The 13260-nt window shown below is 44.8% G+C and overlaps 1 protein-coding gene across 1 annotated transcript in view; it reads left to right on the forward strand.

The window, feature by feature from the left end:
* Positions 1-13260, forward strand: part of KCNK13 (potassium two pore domain channel subfamily K member 13) — a 501337-nt gene that overhangs the window by 157746 nt on the left and 330331 nt on the right. The window lies entirely within an intron of this gene.

Below are 13260 nucleotides of genomic sequence, written 5' to 3' on the forward strand. Positions count from 1 at the left end.
CCCAAGCCAAAGTAATCACTTAATAAATATAATAAGCTCGCACAATAGGAGAGAGAGGCCTTACAACAATGAAAATGACGTAGGAGTTTTTCATTGCTAGGACATGAAAATCTTAAACCTATATGTCCTACTTTTTAAATACAGTGCACGCTCCCATATGACTCTTTAGGGCATCCTCTAATGGTGACATAAGTTTTAAGAAGGAAGGTTTGGCAAAATATTTATTTTGCTTGGTCGAAATGGCAGTTTAAATCTGCACTACAGGCTGCAGTGCCAGGCCTGAGGCATGGTTTAAAATACTACTTCAGTAGGTGGCACAATGAGTGCTGCAGGCCCACTGGGGCAAAAAGAACAACTGATGGACAGAATGTTGAACAATGTTAAACATTCACCCCAGTACAGAGATCTGAGCCTAAATCCATTGTTGTTTTGCTCCCCATGCCATACCAGTTTAAACCCAGCTATATGCAAATCAGTCCATGGGAACAGTCCATCCCGAACTACCAGGCCAGGTTCTCCCTGGACTGGAAAACAAGCCTCCTAGGACCAGTTTCAGGGTTTCACCCCTCATCAGCCAGGATAGCTTAACTCCAGTGGCATGGAGAGCACGGACCCATTTCTGGGCCTTCCTGTCCCACTTGGGGTGACAAATGCAAAAAGGACAATTGATGGACAGAATTTTTAACAATGTCAAACATTCACCTAAATACAGAGATCTGGGCCTAAATCCATCGTCTTTTTGCTCCTCAAGCCATTCCAGTTTAAACCCAGCCATATGCAAATCAGTCTTGACCCTGTTTCCATGGGAACAGTACAGCCCGAACTACCAGGTCAGGTTCCCCCTGGACTGGAAAACAAACATCCTAGGACCTGATGAGTGGTGATGCCCTGCAACTGGTCTCAGGATGCTTGTTTCTGGTCCAGGGAGGACCTGGCTTGGCAGTTCAGGCTAGACTGTTCCCATGAGGAACAGGGTCAAGACTGTTTTGCATATGGCTGGGTCCAAATTGGGGTGGTGTGGTGAGCAAAAGAATGATGGATTAAACCCAGATCTTTGTGACTGGGGGTGAATGTTTGCATTGTTCAGCATTCCGTCCATCATTTGTTTCTTTTGTTTTTGCAGGTCCACTGGTAGCATTTAGTTTACAGTCCCTGGGTAAATGTAGTACCATTTACAAGGGACTTAGACGTAAATTAAATGTGCCAATTAGGCGTGTGCCAATTTTACCATGTTTAGGGAGAGAGCACAAGCATTTTACTACTGGTTACTAGGGAAAAAGTGCACAGAGTCCAAATGTCAACATATACAGGTTAAGCAAGGGAAGGTAAAAATCTTTGGGAGACTGCATAAAAAGCCTTCCCAACATACACTTTTCCAAAAAGGGAAACAACGTGATTTTCCAAGGATCACATAATTTGGTGGAACAGGGATGCACGAATTCAGTCACTTCTCTGGTTGCTGACAGTACAACTAATGCATTCCCATGCTATAGAGCAATGTCTGCTGCCCAGCACCACGATGCTAGGCACTTTTCACTCACCTTTACATGTTTCTTCACCGACCTGACTCTAGGGTATGATGATGTTCACTCTAAGGCCCTCTCCCTCCCATCTCTCCAATATGACACAAGTGCACTTATGCACAATATCCATGTTCATGATTCTGAGAACTCCCAGAAGCCTTCCACATGACATCAAACTCTTCCCACCTCGACTACCCTTCAGCCACGAACTCTCCTATTCGTGTATGCATGCTTGCGCTTGCAAATAATTCGGACAAGGCGAGTAGATCACTGAGAGACAACCCAACTGATAGAACTGTTCCTCAGCAATGTAAGTGACAACACATGTTACACAAGGGAGTTTGCGATGTCTGTGATGGGAAGATCCCATAAAGCAAAGAGAATACCACTTATCTCTCATTTTTCGTTAGGAGAAAATAGAGGTGTAGTAAGATGGATATGCTCCTGAAACATCTGCTCTCGGGTCAAGATTTTTACATGCAGCAGGGTAGGGCTAAATATTGCATGTGCTAAATCTCTTTTGGGTTGATTGTGTGCAGAGACCTGAGGAGTAGTTGAGTTACTTTGCCCCAGTCAATGGAATTGTGCAAAAGGTGTTTACAAGACTATGCAAACCTTTGTCTTATCTACCCTTGTGTTTAGAGAAGAAATGGTAAACTTCCTTCATGCATTTCATGTACTTTGTGTGATTTGCTGCGTGGTGTACTAAGTTTAGTAAACCTGCGCCGGACAAATTAAAAATAGGGTCTTTTCACAAATGCATATTACAGTATGGAAAGTCAGGAGCGTAGCTACCTTTGGTGCAGCAGGTGCAGTGGCACCTGGACCTAAAGGCCTGAAGGTCCAACTGATCCCTGATTATTGCTGTACTTTACAGTTCAACTTGTGGTAATGGGGTCCGTTTCCCTCCTAGGGCCCATGACACATTGATTACACCACTGCGTTAATTGATATTCCTGTAGTATTTTTTTATGTACTCTTACACACCTCTCTGAATTGGCTCCAGAACTTCTAAAATTGGAATATCCATAGAATATTTGTATACAATTAATGCAAATATAGAGAACTGTGACCTCTTTGTATTTTTACAAACAGGGAATGTACATTTTAGGGCAGAATCACAAAGACATAAAAGAGTATGTAATAGAGTACTAGTATAGCACTACTAAGTGGTGGCTGGTGACATTTGAAAGTGGTGAGGCGTAAAATTAGGGGTGGAGCACACTGTGGCGAGCGAGCGTAGCGAGCGAGGCCGAACGACCTAAGGAGGGTTCGAGGGGTCCTCCCCCCACAAACATTTTGAAAAATGAGTGGGCAAATGGTGCATTTTCAAGCCAGTGCCTACGTGAGATAAAGTGCCATTCAAGATGGCCCAACAGAGTCAAATACCTACTTCAGGGGGGTTCACTTGTGGAGTTATTATAAATATTTATTTGTAAAGAGTAGTGTTACACACCCACTTTTACAGCAAGAGGAACTATGGCTAAAACAAACAAAAAGTTGAGAATAATGGTGATAGTGGTGAACCAAGAATAGTGCAAGAACTTGAGGAAAGGACACAAGCACTGGTCACACTACAATGGATGAAACCATTTTTTGAATGAAAAAAGTAAATAGGCACAGTATGTTGGAAAGGACTGAATCAATGCCTTCACAAAGGCGGTGGAAGAGGAGTTCTTGCAAAAGACTCTAGTTCTCGGCACAAGTACTTTTCGGACATAGTTTTGGGAACTAATAGCCCATACATGGCTAATTGAAGGCAGACTTTCTATCTCTTGAACAGAGTTCTGTAATAAGTATTTAAAAAATAGAGGACCCCAATATCGGCTGTCGAATCTGGGTAAATAAGCGGCTATAGCATCAACAGAAGATGTGCACCATATGTAAAGATTCTCCATAATCAGGGTTATGGTAAACTATTGGTTTTATCACTATGGTTTCCCACCAGCATATGCAGAAAACAGGGTCTAGAACTTCAATATTTAGGACAGGTAGACAATCATAGAGTCAAGCAGATATGAGAAACATCCTCCACACACCGCCTCTGTGCACCCATGTACAACTACCCTGCACATGCACGCACAATTCTGAAATAGTCATGTACGCCACAAGGATGTCCATTTATATGAATCCTTCTGGAGATCACAGAGAAACCAAATTGAATGTACTATACTGTCAGCTCACATGCACAAACCCGCAGTCACCAAGAATCCATGTAGTAGTGCTTATCAAGACAAAAGCCTTTTCAAAAACATGGGTCCCCCTTGCGTGCACCCTAGAAATGCAGTACAAACCCCATCTTTACTGAGCACTGTACACTAACACTAACAATGTGCACAGCCCCTGGGCAAGGTTTTTCACCAGGGTCCCATATGACTCCAACAAACCTGTCAAACTGCGGAAAACTTCTGATCTGAGGCACATACCACCAGGTTAAAAGCAAACATAGTCAGCAGAGATCTTGCCTATCACCGTGTCCTTCCTGGGCCTATTGCAGCTGCTCAATCGAAAAGGGTGGGAAAGAGTTTGTTCTGTCAAGGAATCTTTGTTTGACATTCTTAGGTCACAAGATGGTAAATCCTTTGGCAGATAAAGAACAGATACTTTTGCCTCACACACTCCACCTGCACTTCAGAAAGCTGTGCCACAAGGTCCAAACTAGCTTCCCAAATGCATGGATGAAACACAGGAAAATCAGAACAATGCTGCTTTTTTGTAACATGTTTGATTATGTTTTCTTTCTGTGACTCATGCAAGGTGACATTCATACATTATTTCTTTGTTAATTATGTCACGTTTTCATTTAGAATTAACACAACTGCAACCCAAACAAACAACAATTGTTGGGCCTAAAAGACATAACCGATGCATCATTAACATATAATGTCATTTACGTTTCACTGTGCATATTGACAATTATTTATCACACCATGTAATATGTGTGAAGTCACCATATCCTCACATGTATTTACATAGATTTTAACACTAAACCCTGCTTATAAGATGCATTCACAGAGGTGTGATAAAAGTAAACTGCACCAGAGCATGCAAAAAGCATCCCGTATCACTAAGAACAAAAACATTTTTTTAAAAGCATCCCGTATCAGCACTTGCAAATACAAACACTAAGAACCAACATTTCTGTTTTGCGGTATAAAATGAAAAATCAGAGGCATCAGAAGAAATTAGCAATATGGCGTCACAACCTGCAGCTGCTTTTTCAACATAGTGAAGCTCCTTCCAGAAGGTGGAAAGCTCTGGGTACTTCTCCTTCGATCATTAAAGACCTTGGGTCCAAAAACGTACCCACCGAAGCTAAGCACTGCAGTCAATATTGTACGTCCCTGGCGAGACTCAAGTCTGCTTTCTCACCGCGGCTCTACCGCACTAGCCCAGGCATAATAATTTTAAAAAATGCCCGCGGCCTGGGCCTTACCTCCAGGGCTGTTGTTTAACTGTCGTGCCTACGGTGCCCACTCCTCAGTTCAGTTGAGTCAGTGCTGCTGCTGTCTGTGACGCAGTGGCTAAGGCTTCCTCGTCCTCCAACCTCCTTCCAGAAAGTTCCACCAAGTGCAGACACGCGCGGGAAGTAGTCTGAGGTCAAGTCTGCGCAGACTCGAATCCTCAGCTTCCCGTCTGCCACACCCCTTTCCCAACTCGTCACAGGGTGGGTCCCACCACGCCCTGTAATGAGCTGGGAAAGGGCTCCACTCTCTGATTGACGTGGAGGGTTAGCGATACCGGGCTTGGACTTAAAACGCCCGGGGATAACTTTGCCTCCACACCATCAGGGGGTGGAGACTGGGCCCTGAAGCTAGGTCTGTGCCGTGCTGATAACATCACAGCCTCCAGAGCTGTGAGGTTGTCAGCCCGGCAAACACTTAGGCTTCTTTGGGCCCGCAAGGGGAGAGTCACGTGACATGCCTCCAGCCACCACAACGAACGGCCACTGTCACGGCGGCCATATGTAGACTATTTAAAAGATAAGACATTAAAAAAAGTAAAAACAAAACCAATTTTTTAAAAATTAAATACAAAATATGACGAGCATTGAGCACGCAACTTTGGTAACCGGGGCGGAGCCCCGACACCCTCGGGGAGAACCGCCACTGGCACTACTTCCCATACTTATCAATGGTTTTGTGAATCTGTGCCAATATCCGTTTATTGGCCCGCAGTGTGTTTGTTTGAACTCCTGGTTTTACATCTACATTGTGTATGATCTAGTCCAATGTTTGCAGCGATGGACCAGGTTATTGCACAACTGCTGTGGAAGGATTTAAAGAAGAAAAAAGATTGGAGAATGGCAGCTCTATGGCACAGCGGGGCTTAAAACAAAGACAGAGGCATGAGGGAGTTTAGAATCAGAGGTAGGAGAGAAACACAGAAGATGGAATGGTGGAAAGTTTATCTAATTTTAAATATGTCTGATAGGGCAGGAGGCGAAGGAGCGATATGAGGGTGGTGAAGAGTTATCAGGAGCTGTTGGCCTCTTCAACGAAGGAGCTCAGAGCACTGTAAGATGAGAGCTTAATTCAGAGACATTATAAGTTAGCCGACAGATCACATTTTCGATTTGCTCAAAGCAAACAACATTTTGCTGCTCCATAAAATAAAATGCCAGCATTAAGCAGGTGATTTCTATATAAATGCTCTTATTATAAGTGACCACATAAATTCCAATACATGTTTTACCTTCTGTTAATGCACATATTAGATTTATGAGTTTGGCGCTTTTTTTTTTTACAGTAATTGGTACATACTGTAGTCCCTGTTAAATTCCAGTATGTGATACTCGCCAGAATTTTAAGGGAGAAAAGGGCCCTAGAAAATACTGGGATGTGGACTTTGGTGCCACAAGCACAAACATTTACATGCTTTTCCCCACTTTTACTAGGCGATAATTCTTGCACCTGATGAATTCCAAACACCTTGGTTTCTAATGCAATTGATACAATGATTTCTTTAAAACGAATCCGTCCACTTGTAACGAGGGCATCAGATGAGATTTCGTCAACACCTTAAACATTTTTTAAATGCAAGCGAAGAACCCTGTTAGCAACTCTTCATGTGTGCATTGCCGTAGCTTCTCTTACAGCAGGCACCTGCATTACTGGGGAAAAGGTTCAGGCTGACGACAAGAGCGGACAGTCAACACAAACGCTACTGCAGAGCATACAGGAGAGCTAAGATCAAGAAATGAACAGGCATGTGAGTGGACCAATCAGAAACGATCTGCCCCATAAGTGCTAAAGCTGTGTGAAGAAACATACAGATTTTATCCTGCACAATGGAAAATATAAACATATCTGTCTGTAAGGAGCGTTTGTCCGGTTTTCGCAGTAGATGAACGTAAATTATACGACTGGTTATCTTCTAATTAAGTATATTGTTAAAAAGCCACAAGAGTGCATCCGCTGTGCAAGTACACATTCCCTAATTAAACACCAGTCATAGACTCAGCATTTTTTAAGTTTTATTTTTGTGTGAAAAATAATGCTTGCCCAGTGGTATTAGTTCAGATGACAGACACGACCTTTTGTTGTTAATACCATATATACTCAGTGAGCCCATTATATTGGCGACGATGTGGTAATATAGGACTGACATATGGCGGCCATGCCAGACATACAACTCTTCTTTTGCAGAGATATTGACCAATTTAAGCTGCATATTGGGGTACCATAAGACTTATCATAAGTACGATTTGGGGTGACTTCACATCAACTGCAATACCAATCTAAGGGAGACAAGCTCCTAGCCCGGAACTGTTTAGGAGCTGTGAAAAGTACTGCAAAAAAGACTGACCCACGGATATCACACAATGGCATACACGTCTCTGACATCTTATGGCGATGGAAATACTCTCCTGCAACCTTTCGGATGAATTTAATTATTCCGATCTTTATGGGGAACCACTGATTCATTGCTTATTTAAAGGTTCACGTGTAGAGCCTAACTGCCGAGACTCAAAGCACTTAATCATTTATGAAAAGGGAAGTATGATGTCTCCAATACGCTTAACTCAGGACGTGAGAAAGGCCACCAATCAGAATGCTACCCACTTTGGACTCTTGTTGCCATGACAATATTTTACCTTCTGTTTTTTGCCTTGTAACATTGTTATACCTAAAAGCAATAAAAATGATCTTGTTATAACAAATATATATAGTATACATATTTAGTTACAGGGGTTTCAGTCTATCAATCAATCAATCAATCAGTGACACTTATAGAGCGCGCTACATACCCGTAGGGTCTCAAGGCGCTGGGGGAGAGGGGGTGCCGCTACTGCTCGAACAGCCAGGTCTTCAGCTTCTTCCTGAAGGAGAGGTGGTCTTGGGTCAGGCGCAGGTCGGCCGGGAGGGAGTTCCAGGTCTTGGCGGCCAGGTAGGAGAAGGACCTTCCTCCTGTAGTCGCTCTTCGGATGCGGGGGACGGCGGCGAGGGCGTGGTTGGCTGATCGGAGGTGGCGTTTGGGAGCGTAGAAGTTGATCCGGCTGTTGAGGTAGCTCGGGCCTTGGTCGTGTAGGGCTTTGTGTGTGTGGGTGAGGAGGCGGAAGGTGATTCTTTTGTTGACGGGGAGCCAGTGAAGGTCTCTCAGATGTCCGGTGATGTGGCTGGTTCGTGGGATGTCGAGGATGAGTCTGGCTGAGGCGTTCTGGATCCGCTGGAGTCTCTTCTGGAGCTTGGCGGTGGTACCGGCGTAGAGGGCGTTGCCGTAGTCCAGTCGGCTGGTGACGAGGGCCTGGGTGACGGTCTTCCTGGTCTCGGTGGGGATCCACCAGAAGATCTTCCGTAGCATGCGTAGGATGTTGAAGCACGCCAAGGAGACGTTGTTGACTTGCCTGGTCATGGAGAGGGAGGAGTCCAGGATGAAGCCCAGGTTGCGTGCATGGTCTGTCGGTTTGGGTGCGGTGCCCAGGGCGGGAGGCCACCAGGAGTCGTCCCAGGCGGAGGGTGAAGAGCCCAGGATGAGGACCTCCGTTTTGTCAGAGTTCAGTTTCAGGCGGCTGGTCGTCATCCACTCGGCCACCTCTTTCATCCCTTCGTGTAGGTTGGCTCGGGCGGTGGCGGGGTCGTTGGTCAGGGAGAGGATCAGCTGGGTGTTGTCGGCGTAGGAGATTATGCTGAGGTTGTGTTGGCGTGCGATGGCCGCGAGGGGGCTCATGTAGACGTTGAAGAGGGTGGGGCTCAGAGAGGATCCTTGAGGGACGCCGCAGATGACTTCGGAGGCCTCTGACTTGCACGGTGGTAGGCGGACTCTCTGAGTTCTTCCGTCGAGGAAGGAGATGATCCATTCCAGCGCCTTGTCCTGGATTCCGATGTTGCTGAGGCGCTGTACTAGGGTGCGGTGGCAGACAGTGTCGAATGCCGCGGAGAGGTCTAGGAGGATGAGGGCCGCTGTTTCTCCGTTGTCCATCAGGGCTCGGATGTCATCGGTGGCGGCGATGAGGGCGGTCTCGGTGCTGTGATTGGCTCGGAAGCCGGACTGTGAGGGGTCGAGGGATCCATTCGTCTCGAGGAAGGCGGCCATCTGCTTGTTGACGGTCTTCTCGATGACTTTGGCTGGAAATGGGAGGAGCGAGATGGGCGGTAGTTCTTGAGTTCGGTGGGGTCTGCTGTTGGTTTTTTGAGTAGAGCGCTGAGTTCGGCGTGCTTCCAGCTCTCAGGGAAGGTGGCGGTGTCGAAGGATGTGTTGATGATGTCTCGCAGGTGGGGTGCGATGACAGCGTCGGCCTTGTTGAAGACGTGGTGAGGGCAGGGGTCGGTTGGTGATCCGGAGTGGATGGAGTTCATCGTGCGGATGGTGTCTTCGGTGCTGATCGGGGTCCAGGCGTGGAGGGTGGTGGTGGGGGGTGGTTGTTCGGTTATGGTGTGCGTTGGTTGGTTGTTGAAGCTGTTGTGTATGTCCGCGATCTTGTTGTGGAAGTCTGAAGCGAGGGAGTTGCAGAGGTCTTGCGACGGGGTGATGTCGTTGTTTCCTGCGCTGGGGTTGGATAGCTCTTTCACGATGTTGAAGAGTTCCTTGCTGTTGTGTGCGTTGTTGTCCAGCCGGTCCTTGAATGCAGTTTTCTTGGCGGCGCGGATCAGTCTATTGGCCTGCTGCACTGTCAATCACACTTTGCCTCCATCCACCACAAAGTACACCATGTAGCACAGAGTCTGCCCACTTCAGCCATTGGCTTACCTGACTGTGAGTGATGGCATTCTGCTTTTGCACAATGTGCTTTTCACCAATGCTTCTTTTCATGTAATGCATGCCTTCGTTCAAAAACCGCTCAAAAACAAAATAAGCATTGGTGAACCCAAAAGCTCAGCAGACAATGCTTGACCTATTGGCTTTTCCAATGCTTATTGCATTAGCTGGTGGAGTCTGAAAGGTGAGTAACTAAATAGGATGGCTGCTGTATCAGGATAGATAATGTTTGTTGTCATGCAGCAGATTGAGAAAAATGAAATGCTGGGTTCCTCTGGGATGCTGGATCGCGGCAGGCATGGATAATAGTTTTCAAGGCTTATGTCTGACTGGTGAAAGATTATCTTCAAGAAGCAAATCATTTTTTTCACTTCCCTCCTCTATCAAACAGGCCCCGGTTGTCGTTTTACGGGATTCACGCCCATTACTGCTGATGGCCTCCTTGTATTGTCTGGCCCCAAAACTAGACACGATCAGGCCTGAAAGGTCCTTGTTTGACTGTGGAAAGGGGGAAAACCCCCACTGCTGATGGTGAAAGAAGAAGAAAGGTTATTGGGAGAGATCAAGTCTTGGTACCAGCGGGCAGGTGAGGCGGAGACCATCAATAGTAGGTAGTTTTGTGGGGAGTGAACAGACCGTAGGGAGCAGGAGTTGAGAATAAGGGCTAATAATGACTAGGGCACATGGATTGGCAAACTCAGCCAATGGCGCAATGGAGCATTGGGCTACAGAAAGAGAAGGCAGGACATGAAGTGGTTGTGATTGGAATCATTTCTCGACAGGGAGAACATGGCGCCTGAGGTGCGCGGTCCGGGAAGTAAAGGAGGCTAGCAGAATCATTGGTTGTAGGTGATGCCATCAGTGTCAAGGTGAAGGCAAGGGCAAGTCATGTGAGGAGGGGCTGCAGAAAGATGTTTGATAAATAGGTACATTTGGAGGAACTTAGTGATGAAGAGCATCTCCGAAAGCTGGGGAGCGGCTATGACGGCTACAGAGGGAGACTGCGTAAGATGATGGCCTCGGGTACTGTGAAGACACACGTCAAAAGAAGACAGAAAACAGGGTAAAACCATATGGCATGACTGGTGTTTGAGTAGCTTGCTTGGGGAGAGCTTGGCAAAAGACTAGGGAACTTACTTTGCTTTCTAATAGGGTACAAAAGTCCTGCACCCCTCTATTGTTTATCAGTCACCCCATCTAGTTTCCAGTGAGACTTTAGTTTTTCTGGCTTTTTAAAAAGCGTCACGTGGCATATTGATGAATTTACCACTCGCTGTTTATCTCGTTGAATTTGGAATACAACAGAGACCGACGTAGAAAAGATTTGTACAAAAATGCAAATTATCAGTGTGACTTTGAGACTGTATTTGTTTGACATTCGTTTATGATGTTGGGAACGTGGCTTTTCAGACTATTGCTTTTTTGTATCCTTTGGTCCTCCCAATTACTCTCTTTCTTTCTTTTTTGTTTGTATTTAGTTTGTCTTCTGTCTGTTTCAGTTTGTTTTTCTTGGCTGTATTTGGGGAATATCAATTCTTGACTTTTTTTAGTGGTACGTTTTTGTTTTTGCGGTTTAATGTACTAATTTATGTTTGCTTGATATATTTGGTCTTGACAAATACTGTATGTTTTAGGGGGGTTCTGATAAAATACATACAACTGTAAAAAGAAAGAAAGTGGGATAAACACGCATGAGGAACACAGATAGGCGAGACTATTGGGAATTATCGGAAAGAAAAAGATAGTTAAGAGCAAACGGAAATGCACAATTGCAGAAAACACTAAACAGGAAAGGAGGAAAACAATACTGAAGATACGGATAGAGAAATGCAACCGGGAAGACACCGATAGTGAAGAACAGAGGTACAAAAAATGGAGAATACACTTAGAAAAATAACCTATGAAAAATACCAGTGCAGGACAAACATCAGACATTTTCATGGTAATGTAATGCATCGACTAGGAGTATTATCGGTGAAGCAATTGGGAAGACGAAGACATCAACAACAATAGAAAATACACACATTGCCAAATACAGATGTGGAAACACATGGATAAAACAATATGACAAGTATAGAGGAAAAACGATCAAGAAATAAATACATGGGAATAAAATAGGAAAGACACATATGGAAAGTACATTGAGGAAGACAGACCTGGAAAAACAATAGGAAAGACAGATGGAGAAGTTCAACAGGGAAGACACAGAAAGCGAGCAAAAAAAGGCAGGGCATGAAAAAAGAAGGAAATTGGAAAGGAAGAGACTATAAGACGTAGTTTGTTAAGACGTCCCACAAATTATTTTTATAGCTGGGCCTGAGGTGATTTCAAGACTATCTAGTCTTAGTTTTCAGTGTGCCGATTTTTAATAGCATCGCGAGAGCAGAGCTTTGGGCACCGGCACTAATTCTTTTACAAATTAAGCACTGCAAGGCAGGCTCAAGCCTGGCTAGATCACAGGTCTGGATCCAGCCCTTCTCCAGGGCGCAATCAAAGTATGTGCCACAAACGAGCCAGGCCACTGCCCCGCCCCACTTTATTATACAGATTGGTAAAAAACCAAAAAAATAAGCAGCCTCCAGCATTTTGGTGGAGAGCTTCTGTAACAGTATGAGCATAAATGAAACAGGTAATGCGTTTTTTTCCATGTGCACGTGACTTTCAGTTAATGAAACAGTACAAGAAAACGAAATTATGCCTGGTAGATATGATGGGTCTTAAGATGGTTTAATTGTGGTTTGGGTCAAATCAGACCCATTGCTTGACCAGGCCTCCCACAAGCTTTTGTAGGAACCGGATCATTACTTTTGAGCTGGATCAGGGATCCGAGCTGGCCACAGTGAAATATGCTGCATGTGTTCCAGGGTGATTTGCCAACACTGGGGCACATTCAGCAGCGCCAGCTTTCTGTTCAGAACAATGGGGACATTTTCATATTTCCAAATTCAGCTGGAGCCAAAACAAAGGCCTCATCTAAAGGGCAATACGCCCACCTTTTGTAGGAGTATCCTCACGGCTTGGAGACATCTGGAGCTTAACACCGTGATGCCAAATGGAGGTAAACAAAGGCACACAACTCATCACATAACGTCACAATGTAATTAAGAGAAAATATGACTGGGAGGCAAATGTTTGACTTTCTTCAACCTCTGTATGTAAGAGATATTCATGCAGTGTAAGAACGTCCGATGTACCTGTCTGTATGAGTATATATACTAATAACAATTTAAATATTACATACTAGTTAATTTTTTAAGTTCCTTTATAGCACTACTCATCCCAAATTAGGGTGTCAGCGCTATACATCACACACACACACATATACACACAAACATTATACAGAGACAATAAACTCTACGTGTGTGAAAATCAATGTACAGGGCATGTTACATGAAAGAATCACGGTTCGTCTGGTAGACATTACATGCTAAGTGTGTATGGTCTACAGAATTACAAAGTCAGGATTTAAATCATAATGCAGTGGTTGAGGTTGTCTTTTCTAATGACAATTTATTTGTAGCCAAAGAACTTTTTAGTA

This window comes from Triturus cristatus, chromosome 9 (genome assembly GCF_964204655.1).
Source record: "Triturus cristatus chromosome 9, aTriCri1.1, whole genome shotgun sequence".
Lineage (NCBI taxonomy): Eukaryota > Metazoa > Chordata > Amphibia > Caudata > Salamandridae > Triturus > Triturus cristatus.